This window comes from Camelus dromedarius, chromosome 12 (genome assembly GCF_036321535.1).
Source record: "Camelus dromedarius isolate mCamDro1 chromosome 12, mCamDro1.pat, whole genome shotgun sequence".
Lineage (NCBI taxonomy): Eukaryota > Metazoa > Chordata > Mammalia > Artiodactyla > Camelidae > Camelus > Camelus dromedarius.
This window is the reverse complement of record NC_087447.1, coordinates 72,037,782-72,050,256: the sequence shown is the minus strand read 5'-3', so window position 1 is coordinate 72,050,256 and position 12,475 is coordinate 72,037,782. Positions and strand designations below refer to the sequence as shown.

General features: G+C 37.2%; 1 protein-coding gene across 1 annotated transcript in view; it reads left to right on the top strand.

Annotated features, from left to right (window-relative positions):
- KBTBD3 (kelch repeat and BTB domain containing 3) overlaps nt 1-12,475 on the top strand; it is a 41,064-nt gene that overhangs the window by 13,536 nt on the left and 15,053 nt on the right. The gene's annotated exons all lie outside the window — the stretch shown is intronic.

Genomic DNA, 12,475 nt, shown 5'->3' with positions numbered 1-12,475 from the left:
GTGTTATTCTCCTGCTGCTTTTAAAATTCTTTCTTGTCTGACATTTGACAATGTAATTATAATGTGTCTCTGTAGCCCTTGTTGGGTATAATCTATTTGGGGTCCCTTGGGCCTCATGACTCTGGATGTCCATTTCTCTTCCCAGATTTGGACAGTTTTCAACCATCATTGCTTTAAAAATACTTTCTGTCCCTTTATCTTTTCTTCTTCTGGGATTCTCATAATGCAAGTATTACTCTTTTGATGGTGTCTTGTGGCTCTCATAGGCTATTTTCACTCTTTTTCATTTTTTTCTCCTCTAACTGGATAATTTCAAATGCTTTACCTTGTAGTTCACTGATTATTTCTTCTGCTTGACCAAGTCTGATGTTAAAGCTTTCCACTGAATTCTTCAGGCTAGTCATTGTATTTGTCAACTGTAGGATTTCTGTTTGTTTGCTGTTAATGGATTTTATTTCTTGGTTGAACTTCTTGTCTTGTTTATGCATTGTTTTACTAATTCTGTTTAATTGTCTGTAAAGAAATTCACTAAACCCTTTGAGAGTATTATTCTGAAATCTTTGCACACAGTTCAGAGATCTCCATTTCTTTAGGATCAGTTATTGAAGCGTTACTACTTTCCCTTGATGGTGTCATGTTGGCTCAGTTTTCTGTTTCTTTGCCATTGTAAGCAGGGCTGTAGGTTGAGTTACGCAGCTTCGTGATGTTCTGGTTAGTTTTCCTGGTTGAGCAGGCCTGGAAGCTGGATTTAGTCCTAGGCCAGGCTTTGAATTTGCTTTGCAGCCTGGGGGCTGTAAAACAGCCTTCTCAGCTGGTATGGCTTGCTGGCCAAGAAGCTGAATCAGGCAAAACTGCGCACCAAATTCCTCGGTCAGACAGGGTCACAAGCTGGGCTCTGCAGATGCGCAGAGTCACTGACTTGGCACTTTTCAAGGGCTGCAGGGCTGTTTCCCGGGTGCTCTGGCCAGGTTTCCTTGGGGGTGGGGTGGAGTTGTGCTCAGCAGTCAGTGGACCTAGGAATTCATCTCCCTGCCTGGGCAAATACAGCAAAGAAGGCATCCAAGCCAGCCAGGCTCATTGTTTGGGGTCTTGCCTCAGGCAGAATTGCACATAGAGTTCCTTGGCCAAAGATCACTGTCTTGTAAACAGAAACTAAACAATTTTTAAAGAAACTGCCAAATAATTTCTACTAGTAATGTATGAGTGACCCAGTGTCTCTGCATTCTCTCAATCTTTTAGCATTACCACTATTTATAATATTGTGTTAGCAATTCTAATAAGTAGTAATATTTCACTATGGTCTTAATTTCACATTTCATAGTGGCATACCTAGGAAATACAGGGAATTTGATTCAGACCTCTGAAATAAAGCAAATATAGCAATAAAGCAAGTTATATGAGTTTTTCCCCAGTGCACATAAAAGTTATGCTTATACGATACTATATAGTCTATTAGGTGTGCAATAGCATTATGCTTTTTAAAAAACAGCAATGTACACACTTCATATTTAAAATACTTTAGTGCTAAAAATTGCTAATCATCATCTGACAGCACAGATCTTCAAAAATGCAGTATCTGTGAAGTGCAGTAAAGCAAAGTATGCCTTTGATGACTAATGCTATTGACTTAAAGCTATTGACTCTCTTTCTCTCTCTCTCTCTCTGTATATATATATATATATTTTTTTTTTTATTGAAGTACAGTCAGTTTACAATGTTGTGTCAGTTTCTGGTGTACAGCACTCTGCTTCAGTGATATAGGAACATATATATATACGTTTTCACGTTGTTTTTCACCATAAGTTACTACAAGATATTGAATATAGTTCCCTGTGCTATACAGTATAAACTTGCTTATCTATTTTATGTATATATATTAGTTAGTATCTGAAAACCTTGGACTCCCAATTTATCTTTTCCCACTCTCTTCCCCACCCAACCCCATAACCATGTTTGTTTTCTATGTCTGTGAGTCTGTTTTGTAAATAAGTTTGTCTTTTTTTTTTTTCTTTAGATTCCACTGCAAGTGATATCATATGGTATTTTTCTTTCTCTTTCTGGATTACTTCACTTAAAATGACATTCTCCAAGGTCCATCCTTGTTGCTGCAAATAGCATTATTTTATTCTTTTTTATGGCTGAGTAGTATTCCATTGTATAAATATACAACAGCTTCTTTACCCAGTCATCTGACGATGGACATTTAGGTTCTTTCCATGTCTTTGGCTATTGTAAATAGTGCTGCTGTGAACATTGGGGTACATGTATCTTTTTCAATTAAGATTTCCTCTGGATATATGCCCCAGAGTGGGACTGTTAGATGATATAGTAAGTCTATTTTTAGTCTTTTGAGGACTCTCCATACTGTTTTTCTTAATGGCTGCACCAAACTACATTCCCACCAACAGTGTAAGAGGGGTCCTTTTCCTCCGCAGCCTCTCCACCACTTATTGTTTGTAGACTTTTGAATGATGGCCATTCTGACTGATGTGAGGTGATACCTCATTATAGTTTTGATTTGCATTTCTCTGATAATTAGTGATATTGAGCATTTTTTCATGTGCCTATTGGCCATTGATACGTCTTCATTGGAGAATTGCTTATTTTGGTCTTCTGCCCGTTTTTGGATTGGGTTGTTTGTTTTTTTGTTATTAAGTTATATGAGCTGTTTATATATTCTGGAAATTAAGCTCTTGTCAGTCTCATTATTTGCAAATATTTTCTCCCATTCCGTAGGTTGTCTTTTTGTTTTGCTTATGGTTTCATTTGTTATGCAAAGGCTTACAAGTTTAATTAGGTCCCATTTGTTTATTTTTGCTTTTATTTCTATTGCTTGGGTAGATTGCCCTAGGAGAACATCGATGAGATTCATGTCAGATAATGTTTTGCCTAAGTGTTCTTCTAAAAGGTTAATAGTGTCTTGTCTCATGTTTAAGTCATTTCGAGTTTATTTTTGTGTATGGTGTGAGGGCATAGTCTAACTTCATTGATTTACATGCAGCTGTCCAGTTTTCCCAACACCATTTGCTGAAGAGACTGTCTTTACTCCATTGTATGTTCTTGACTCCTTTGTCAAAGATTAAATGACCAAAAGTTTGTGGGTTTATTTCTGAGCTCTCTATTCTGTTCCATTGATCCATGTCTATTTTGTATCAATACCATGCTGTTTTGACTGTAGCTCTGTAGTATTGTCTGAAGTCTGAGAGGGTTGTTCCTCCAACTTCATTCTTTTTCTTCAGTAGTGCTTTGGCAGTTCTGGGTCATCTGTGATTCCATATGACTGTGCTTATTTGTCATCTGTATGTTTTCACTGGTGAATTTCTTTATGCCCTTTGCCTGTTTTTTGGTTGAATTGTTTGATTTTTTTTTTACTGGTGAATTTTGAGAGTTCTTTATATATTCTAGATATGAATCCTTTATTGGGTTTCATTTGCAAATATTTTCTCCTAGCCCATAGATTGTTTTTTCATTATATTACCAGAGTCTTTCATAGAAGGAAAATCTTTAGTTTTGGTAAAATTCATTCTATCAATTTTTTTCCTCTATGGATATACTTTTCATGTCATATCTGAGAATTCATTGAGTAACCCTAAGTCACAAAGATTGTCTCCTATAGTTTCTTACTTCTAAAAGTTATACAGTTTTAAATGTTAGAGTTTAAAACTTCACTTAAATTTATGATTCATTTCCAGCCAAGATGGCAAGTAGTAGGACCACAAGCTCACCTCCTCTCAGGATCACAACAAAACCACAACTGACTGCTAAACAATCATCAATTAAAAAAAGACTGGAATCTGCCAAAAAAGATCTTTTTCAATGGGAAACTTAAAGAGGGAACCACAGCAGGATGGTAGGAGGGGAACAGCCATGATACAATTGGGCTCATACCCCCTCCCTGGGTGGGGGACCCACAAGCTGGAGAAAAATTGTATTGCAGAGGCCCTCCCACAGGAATAAAAGCTCTGAGCCCCACGTCTGGCTCCCCAGACTGGAGCTACAGCATTGGAAGGAGGAGCCCCCAGAGCATTTGGTTTTGAAGGCCAACAGGGCTTAATTACAGGAACTCCACGGAACTGGGGAAAGCAGACTTCACCCTCGTGGGACACAAACACAGAACCTTGTGTATGCCAGAACCAAGGGCAGAGGCACTGATTTCATAGGAACCTGGGCTAGACCTGTCTGCTGGTTTTAGAAGTTCTCCTGGGGAGGTTGGAGGTGGCTATGGCTCATCGTGGGGACATAAAAGCTGATTGCAGACAGTCCGATATTACTCATTTACATGAGTCTTCCTGGAAATTGCCATCTTGCTCGGGTCATTAGCACTGAGACCTGGCCCCACCCAACAGCCTGTAGGCTTCAGTGCTAGGTCCCCTCAAGCCAGACAACATACTGGATGGGAACACAGCACCACCCATCAGCAGACTTCCCAGCCACAAACACCTCTAGGCATGACCCTGGACATGGCCCTGCCCACCAAAGGGCTAGGACCCAGCTCCACTCAGCAGTGGGCAAGCACCTACCCCTCCCACCTGGAAACTTGCATAAGCCTCTAGTCCAGCCTCACCCACCAGGGGACAGACACCAGAAGTAAGAAAACAAGTTTCACATCCTGTGGAAGGAGTCTGCAAATGCAAGCCAGACTGCCCAGGGACCAGCTGGACCCTGGCCTCGGGTGATGAGAAGGAAGTGCGCTGCTGGGACACACAGGACTCTCATACAGAGGGCCACTACTCCAAGGTCAAGAAATGTAACTAACCGACATAAAAATGCAAATAGAAGTTTAGAGAAAATGAGGTGGCGGAGGAATATGTTCCAAAGACACAAAGTAAAATCCCACAAGAAGAAGTATGTGATGAGGAAATAGGCAATCTGCCCAAGAAAAAGTTCAGAGTAATGATTGAGAAGGTGATCAGAGAACTCAGGAGGAGAACAGATGCACAGAGTGAGAAGCTGAAGTTTTTGGCAAAGAGTTAGAAAATATAAAGAACAGCCAAATGGAGTTGAAGAATAATATAATTACTGACATGAATAGTACACTAGAAGGAACCGAGAATAAGAGTAAATGAGGCAGAAGAATGGATCAGTGAGCTGGAAGACAAGGTAGTGGAAATAACTACCACAGAAGAGGAAACACACACACACACACACACACACACACACACACACACACACACACACACACGAAAAGAAATGAGGATTGTTAAGAGACATCTGGGACAACATGAAGTGCACTAATATTTGCATTACAGGGATCCCAGAAAGAGAATTAAGAAAGGAACTGAGAAGATACTAGAAGAGGTAATAGCTGAAAACTTCCCTAACTTGAGAAAGGGCACTCCCCCAAGTCCAGGAAGCACAGAGAGTCTCATACAGGATTAACCCAAAGAGGAACATGTGATGCACACAGTAACCAAACCGAGAAAAATTAAAGATATGGAGAAAACGTTAAAAGCAGCAAGAGAAAAGCAACAGATAACATACATGGGAACTCCCATGAGATTATCAGCTGATTTTTCAGCAGAAACTCTGTAGGCCAGAAGAGAGTGGCACAATATATTTAAAGTGTTGAAAAGGAAAACCTACAACCAAGCATAGTCTACTCAGCAAGGCTCTCGTTTAGATTTGACGGAGAAATCAGAAGCTTCAAAGATAAGCAAAAGCTAAAAGAATTCAGCACCACCAAACTAGCTTCGTAACAAATGCTAAAGGAACTTCTCCACGTAGAAGAGACCACAACTAGAAACAAGAAAATGACAAAATAGGAAAACTCACCAGTAAAAGCAAATGTACTTTCAACCATTCACACACAAACTAATAGGGAAGCAAAAAGACAAAAGCAGTAAAATCATCTGTAACCACATAAGCAGTTAAAGGATACACAGGACAACTAGACGCAAAGTGTGATATCAGAACCAGTAATGAGGAGGGGCGGTGCCTAGGTGTGCTAGCCTGAGCTTCCAGTGCCGTAGTGAAAGGCGGCGGTAAGAGTGGACATCCTTGCCATTTTTCTCATCCTGAAGACATCTGTGCCTTACCATTTAGAATAACGTTAGCTGTAGGTGTTTTATAGATGTTCTTTATCAAGTTGAGGAAGTTCTTCTCTATTCCTTGTTTGCTGAAAGTTTTTCTCATTAATAGGTATCGGATTTTTCAGTGCTTTTACTGTGTCAGTTGATATGATCATATGAGATTTCTTTCATATGTCCTTCAGTGGTGGATTACATTGATTTATACTCAAATATTGAACTTCTCTTACACCCCTGGATAAACCTACATGGTTGTAGTATATAGTTTCTTTTATGTATTGCTGAACTTTTTTTATTTTTGGTACTGTCTTTGGGATGCTACAGTAATAATGACTTCATAAATTTATTTGGAACGTGTTCACTCCTTTATACTGTAGAAGAAATTACACAGATTCGGTATTTATTCTTTATACTTCCGCTAAGTTTAGTTTATTTAATAGTAACATGGCGGTTCAAAGTTTATATTTCATCTTGAGTGAGTTGTGGTAATGTGTGTTCCTTAAGGAATTGGTCCATTTCATCTGCACTATCAAATTGTTATTTATAGAATTGTTTTTAGTACTTCCTTTTCCTTTTGATGTTTTCAAGGTCTGTACTAATTCCCTTGTTTCATTTCTGATATCAGTAATTTGTGTTTTCTCTTTTATTCTCTGTCAGTCTTGCTAGAGGTTTGTCTACTTTATTGAACTTTTCAAAGAATAAGCTCTTTGTTTCATTGATTCTCTCTGCATTTTGCTATTTTCAGTTTCATGGATATTTGTTCATTATCATTTCTTCTCTTTTGCCTACATTGAGTTTATTTTGCTGCCTTTTTTCTGGTTTCCTGAGGGTGGGAGCTTAGGTTATTGGTTTGAGACCTTTATTCTTTTGTAATGTAAGCACTTACTGAGGTGAAATTTTCTCACAGCATTGTTTTAGCTGTTTCCCACATATTTAGACATGTATTTTCATTTTTATTCAGTTCAATGTATTTTAAACAAATTTCCCTTGAGACTTTGTCTTTGCCTTGTGAATTATTTAGAAGTACGTTATTTAGTTTCCAGGTATGTGGACATTTTAATGTTAACCTTTTTCTTGATTTCTAGTCTGATTCCATTGTGGCCAGATAACATATTCTGTGTGACTTCAATTCTTTTAAATCATTTGAAGTTTGTTTTGTGATTTTGGATATGACCACCTTTGGCATATGTTTCATAGGCACTTAAAAATAATGCATATTCTGTTGATTAGATCCTGTTGGCTTCTGGTGTTCCATATCACTGCTGATTTACTGTCTTGTTCTTTTAATTTTAGGGAGTAGGGTGTTCAGTCTCCAGCATTATAGCTGTTATAAGTACAGTTGTCTGTTTTTCTTTTCAGTTCTATCAGTTTTTGCTTCACATTATTTTGCAGCTCTTTTGTTTGGCATAGACGCATTTTAGGTTTGCTATGTCTTCATGGTAGATTGACATTATGTGATATTTCTCTCTGTTCCTGATACTTTTCCTTGCTGAAGTCTGCTCTGTCTGATATTCATATCTACACCTGTTTTCTTTTAATTAATGCTTGCATAGTATATCTTTTCCCATCCTTTGATTTTCAGCTTACTTATATCATTCTATTTGAAGTGAATTACTTGTAGTAAGTGTAAGATTGGGTCACTTAAAAATAAATCCACTCCACTGATCTCTGTCTTTTAATTGGTATTATATTTCTATACACCATTTACATTTAATTTAGATATGTTAGTACTTAAGTTTGTTTTTTTTTTTGTTTTGTTTTTAATTTCTCTTTTTTCTTTTTTATGTCTTCCTATGCATTACTTGGACCTTTTTTAGGATTCCATTTTCATTCAGCTATAGTAATACTGTCTCTTGTATGGACTCTTTAGTGTTTGTTCTAGATATTACATCATTTACATATACACATATATACATTCCGCCTTCCGTATCTTCATTTTCCACATCTGCAGATACGGAGAGCTGATTGTACTATGCCATCTTATATAAGGGACTTTAGCATCTGTGGATTTTGGTATTGGGGTGAGGAGTTTCCCGAAACCAATCCCCTGCAGCTACCAAGGAATAACTATATATAATATATATATGTGCATGTATGTAATATATACTTTGTAATTGCTCATTGAAGCTCTTCTATGATGACTGCCTTAAAATTCTTAGCAAGTAATTCCAACATCAGTGTCATCCCACTGTTGGTGTCTGTTGATTGTTTTTTCTCATTTAATTTGATAATATTCCTGGTTCTTGGCTATATTGGATATTATGTAAGACTCTAGGTCTTATTTAAATCTTGTATTTTAGTGGGTCTTTTTGTCACTGATCCATTGGGTTAAGGTTACCACCTCGTTGCTGCCAGGTTGAGTCCAGACGTTCCACCATACCTCTGTTGATTCCTGGTGTCAGAGGGGCTCCTTTTTTACTGCTGGACAGAATTGGACGTTTAGGCTCCCCTCTCTGCATGCTCTGATACCACTTCCCTCTCTGCGTTCTCTAATAGCAATCTCAGCCTCAAACTATCTTCTGATGACCAGGGGCACCTTGTTACTGCTCCTCCCAATGGTATCCACTGACATCACGGGGGATTGGCTTTGTTGCTGCTAATTGGTAGTGAAAGTCCTGACTCTTTACTGGGCCTCTGGCTCTGCTCCAGCAAGGAGACAGAAGAATGCCACAGTACTGCCAGCTGGGGGTCGAAGTCCAGGCTCCCCACATTCTGGAGTGGAAGCGGGTGTTGGTGGCCACTTGTTACCACCTAGCAGAGATTAGTGTCCTGACTCCCTACTCATCCTTCACCAACACCACTCCAGTGGGGAGATGGAAGGCGGAGAGCTGAGGCACCTCGTTACATCCTGGCAAGTGTGGAATTCTTGGGTCTCCACGCCACTTTTGCTGACATGGGTGGGGTATAGCCCTAGTTCTTTTTGGTGTCTGTCAAAACTTTTCTGTCTTGCTAGGTTGCTCTTTATCAGGTTTTTCTTTCAGCTCTTTATGTATGTGCCCGTTGGTGTTCAGTCTTGTCTGCTTCTTCAGTATCTGGAATATATTAGGCAAAAAAAAAAAAAAAAAAAAACCCAAGGAACTGATCACTGTCTTATTCCTTGGATCCCAAGTTCACTAACCAGCCTTCCCGTTTCTCTCTACTTGTCTTTTTTTGTGGTATTTTTAAATTTTTTATTTAATTTTATTTTTTTAATTGAAGTATGGTCAGTTTACAATGTTGTGTCAGTTTCTGATGCACAGCATAATGTTTCAGTATCTCCACTTTTCATAGTCTTAATATGTTTGTGATATATATATTTTATATGTGTCCAGGATTTTTAGTTGTACTTAGCAGGAGAAATAGAAGTATGTCTACGATACTTTATTAAAGCAGACAGAGGTCTCATTGTTTTTTTTATATGGGTAATATTTATAAGAATTAAACACTGTGTGAAACCCATGGCCCAGTTCACGACACATGGTACTGTGTCTATAAATGTTAGCAGTTATTATATATGTCTGCCTTATCCAGAATGATCTTAAATTGTCATGGTAACTTTTGACCAGTACAGTTGGTCTTTTGAGTGCTGAAATTACTTTCTGCTTTCATTTAATATTAAAATCCAGGGTCAGAATAGTATTGAAAAGAACATACACTTCGAGTGAAACAAACATGTTTCTATTGGTTTTGTGTTTTAAGCCTCATTATTTAATTTCAGCTTCAATTTCCCATTTTGAAGAAGTCATTCTTAATACCAGCCTTAAAGGATTATGACATTGAATGAAAAAACTATAAATTATTTATTATAAAATGCCAGTATTTTCAGGTTTGTTGTATCACTTAAATAAACTATAAAAATTAAGTCTCTAACCATTTATTTGATTATCAATGTTTGCTTGTTAACAAAAGTAGATGTTTAACCATACAGTATTGTTCTCTGATTTATTGGTCTAAAGGCTAGAAATGATTTGCTTGGATAGCGATGTAAAATGCTTAATTTAGGTTGTTGTAATCATTATCAGAAATTTCCCTCATATCTCCCCTTTCTTCTCAATGTAGTAACATGCTCAAATTTCTCTCATCTAAAACAAAACAGAGTTCTTTAGAATCTGCATGCTCCTCTAGCCCCAGCCTCACCGGACTGAAAAAAAAAATTATTTATACAAAATTTGTTCATTATTTCCTCTAAAAACCACTAATCTGGCCTCTCCCAACCCCACTCAAATCATCACTAACTTCTTACCAGTCCTTTTCTTACCTAACCTGTCTGAGATTTTGATGATACGGGTAACTACTTCAGACTTGAAATGTTCTTCCTTGGCTTCTGCCATCTCTCCTATTTTCCTCCATTTCTCTCCCTGTTCTTTGTGAATTATTCCTCAGCTGTAGTTCTTTCTCACCTTGTATCGTCTACTGATCTATTTTCCATTATATTTTCAATTTTTCTGGACTATCACCTGGTATGTAGCAGATGCTGCATCAATAATTCTTCAACTTAAATTGTCATGTCACTTAAGGTCAGTTACCCTTGGTGTTCCATCCTTAGCCTTCGTCTCCACTAACTCTACTTATCTTCCTTGACTGATTATTTTATCCACTTCAGTGGCTTTAGTTATCTTGTGGATCAGTTCCCCCTTTCCCTTTCATATATTTTCAGCACCCTTTCTATTTGATAGTACTTAGAATTGTTGATTAAGTAAAGACTACATATAGAAATTTACTCAAGCCAAAGTGATAAAATAAGGACATTTCATCCTCTCTGCTTGACCATTCTGCTTAGAGTAAACATGGCAGGCTTTAACTTTTAACCACTTTGTGAAAGTGAATACCTGTGTGTAATGCTAATGTATTAATCTGATACTTGAAAATTTTTACTAAAGCCATTGTACTTATATTACTAGTGACAGAAATAAAAATTACTATATACATGTATCATTGGGTTCACTTTTTATCTATGAACTATGAGCCTTAATAATTGACTTACTCCAACACAAGTTCCAGATTATTTACGTATGTATACCTTGGTATAAATAATTAGGTATTAATTATATGTACCCACACATACAGAGATATTAAAAAGTATTGAAAACCATGGTGCTTTTATTCAACATTGTGCAGGAGGTCTTAGCTGTACAGTAGTAGTACAAGAAAAAAAGAAATAAAATTGGTAAAAAATAGGAAAGAAAAGCAAACCCCATTATTTACAAATGATATAATTTTTGTGCAGAAAACACTAAAGAATCATTAGATAAATATCTAGATTAATAAATGTGCTTATTGAGTTGCTGGGATTAAAATTAATATGCATCCATTAAGGTAATCCTATTCGTTGTAATAGCTACATTTCAGTGGCTTAACAAAATAAAAATTTGTTTTTCATTCCAAAAAATGGTTTGGATTTTTAAAATTGATAATTCTTATTACCAATGCCAGTGAACGTGCGTATCTGTCCCACTGGATAGTGAGCACCATGAAAATAGGAGCCACAGCTGTGTTAGTCACTGCTGTATTCTTAGCAGAATGATCTTTCTAAACTGTAAATCCAATGGTATAATGCTACTCCCACTTAAAAGCTTTCTAAATATTTCTCACTATCTATAGAATGACATCCGAACCCCCTTGCATGGTATGTAAGACTTTGCACGAGCCATTCCCTGGTTACCACTTCAGCTTTTTTTTACGCTATCCCCTCAACTTTGTATTCTCCAAAGGGGCCATGATCACTCTTGCATCCATGCCTTTTTAGCACTTATAATTTTTTTCCCTTGGAAATGTCTTTCTCATCTTGTTTGGTAACCTTTTTTTTTTAAACAGCTTAGGTACAATATTTATCAGAATGTCTTCCGCACTCCCCTTCCCCTCTCTGCTTTGTCCTGCCACCCCTGAAAGCAAATCTGAATGTTGTCTTTCCTGTGTGCTTCCATAACAACGTTCATACCTCTATTATGACCCGTATCACCGTTTACTTATTTCTGTCTATACGTGTAAGAGCAGGGATTTTGTGCCTCATTTATCTTTATATTCCCAATGCATACATAGGTGTGAAACCCAAAAGATTTTAAATAAAAGTTTATAGAATGAGGACGATCAGTGTTGAGGCTATTAGGCAATTCAAGTGAGATGATCAGAGCTTACACTAAGGAATGTCAGGAGGGATGGAGAGAAGGTAGTGGTTTTAAAATAGATGTATATATGGTTGGTGAAGCACGACTTCCAAGCATCTGGCTTGGGAAGTACAGAGGCCATTCATCTAGATGAGAAATATAAAAAGAATATAGTTAAGGGGGGAAAACCAGCATGAAAATATTTAAATTTTAGTAGTTTCCAGTGGTAATTATGACCACATTAAATAACTGGAAAGTAGACATGTTCTTAAATGTCCAATAAAATATTTTTAAAAATTAAATTATATGTATACACATACATACACAATCAATCATATACAGAATGAAAGGATTGTGAAACAAGTA